Here is a 2,612-nt window from a genome sequence, read left to right on the forward strand (position 1 = left end):
TATATATATATATATATCAGAATGACTTCTAGAACTTTTAGGTAGTGAAATCTATGTCATAATTCTCTTCCTGGTAAAGAGAAAATAAGATTTTGTGACTAATCTTGTCATTTTTGATGTATCTAAAACCAGTTGTTCCTATAGGACAGTGGAGGTAAAATGTGATGAAGAGTTAGCACTGAGTTCCTTCAGTGGAGAAAGGTAAGTTAATATATTTTTTTAATTCTCTCACTTCCTTTCTAGATTATCAAAAAGAGGAAATATATTGCACACCAAGATACTCAATGACTGACAGCTCTGAATGCTTTCTCTCCATTTTAAATTTACTCTGTTGATGTTAGATTCACCACCATGCTAGAATAAGATTACAATGTTGCGGTGGTTGAGCACTAGCTAGATGGGACTGATCCACAGTTGACCTTCCAGTAGGTTTTCAGAGGCAATAAATCACATGCCAGGAGATTGCTCATTTTCTCCCACGCACAGCTGGTATATGTTAGCTGCATGCAATTATTTACCACTAAGCTTTCAGAGCTCCCTTAAAATTACAGTAGCTGTACCAAATGTAAAGTAACATGAAAGAAAAAAGAGTTATGTTCTCTTCTAAGTTCCTTTATTAAAATCTAAATACATTTTGAGATGTTTATATATCCCTATGTGTATAGTATGATACACTTAAAAAATTTTATCGCATAATCAGAACCCACATTCATTGTGTTTCTTTTTCATGCTCTTATACAAAGGCTTAGGAAAGGACATCTATGTTTGTTCTTCATCTTCCAGCTTGGATAGAACAAAGGAAGAGAATGTGTGGAAAAGCTGATGTGCATGATTGTTTATAAATATTAGGTTTTAGCTATCCTCAATACCCATTGTTCACTTCATAAATTCTTGTTAATAAATTCAGAAAGTCCTCTGAATATAGTATATACCATAAGAAATTAAATTCTATGAAGAAAAGTGTCAATATAGTTTCCTCTCTCTGGGAATACAAACTCTAGTCCCTTTAAGCCTGCAACTAAATTTATTACTTTCAACCAAATAGTAGACCTCTGAAATAAACAGTAAAATCAGGAGGATTCACTCTCCTTAGAACAACCAACCATGTGAGATAAAAAGGGTAGATTTTTCCCAAGACAAAGCTTAGAAGGTAGGAAAAGAAAAATATTAATGGAAAGCGGTAACATAAGGAGAAAGGAATTAATGGTGTTAGAACAAAACATTTGTCAGTTATTGAATGTAAATCAATTTGCTGTATTATCTTTCACAATAAAAATTCTCAAATCACAATAAAAGTGTAAAGCCATAAAATAATTTTCCTTAAGAAAATATGTATCTATCTATATATATATACATTTATTTCTCTCTATCTCTATATCATCTATATCTATATCTAGATATATCTATATCATCTATATCTATATCTATATATCTAATCTATATCTATATAGGTATGCCAGGAGGGACGGGTCCTTGGAGAGGGACATCATGCTTGGGAAGGTGGAGGGACAGCGCAGGAGGGGAAGACCCTCTATGAGATGGATTGATTCGGTGACTGGGGTAATAGGGATGGGTGTGTCAGAGGCAGCACAGGATAGAGCAGGGTTTAGGGCTGTTGTGCATAGGGTCGCTATGAGTTGAAAACGACTCGACGGCACATAACAACAACAACAACATATCTATATATGTAAATACAAACACAAATTTCACTTACATTGAGTCAGACCTGGTTTTCAGCAGATGTAAATTATATAAGAGTAAATTATCTTTCTACCACAGAGAAGCTAGTTGATTAGAACTATATGTCTACTTTTTGGTTGGCGGTGCAATTCCCTACTCACCAGGTCATTAGAGCTAGATTGATACTTATAAATACATACATACATACATACATACATACATACATACATACATACATACATACATACAAACAATTTCATCCCATAATGAAGTCCTCTCTTCAATGATGATCATTACAGGGGAACTGAAATACTGAGAGGTTGTTTATAATAATAAAAATTTTATGTAATAACTAGGAAGCAAAGGGCTATATGAGTGACAAGGACAAATGGGAAAATTTTTTCATTCCTCTGTGGGCCTAAGTGTGCTCTACTGTACATAGGGTTTTTGTAGAGCCAAGAAATTTGGAGAACAGCCAGCTGGCCCACTGACTGGAAAAGATCGATATTTGTTCCCATTCCAAAGGAAGGTGACCTAACATAGTGTGGAAATTATCAAACAATATCATTGATATCACATGCAAGCAAGATTCTGCTGAAAATTATCCAAAAACGTTTGGAACAATATATCAACAGAGCACTGCCAGGTGTGCAGGCTGGATTTAGAAGAGGTCATGGTACTAGGGATATTATACCTAATGTCAGATGGATCTTAGCAGAAAGCAAAGAATACCAGAAGAATATCTATCTGTGCTTCATTGACTATGCAAAGGCTTTTGACAGTGTGGATTACAACAAGATGTGGCTGAATCTGAGAAGAATGCAAATTCCAGAACATTTGATTGTGCTAATGTGAAACTTATACTTGGACCAAGAGGCAGTTGTCAGAACAGAGCAAGGAGACACTACATGGTTCAAAATCAAGAAGAGGGT

Source organism: Elephantulus edwardii, unplaced genomic scaffold, assembly GCF_000299155.1.
Source record: "Elephantulus edwardii isolate Elephantulus edwardi_28Jun2011 unplaced genomic scaffold, EleEdw1.0 scaffold00120, whole genome shotgun sequence".
Classification (NCBI taxonomy): Eukaryota; Metazoa; Chordata; class Mammalia; order Macroscelidea; family Macroscelididae; genus Elephantulus; species Elephantulus edwardii.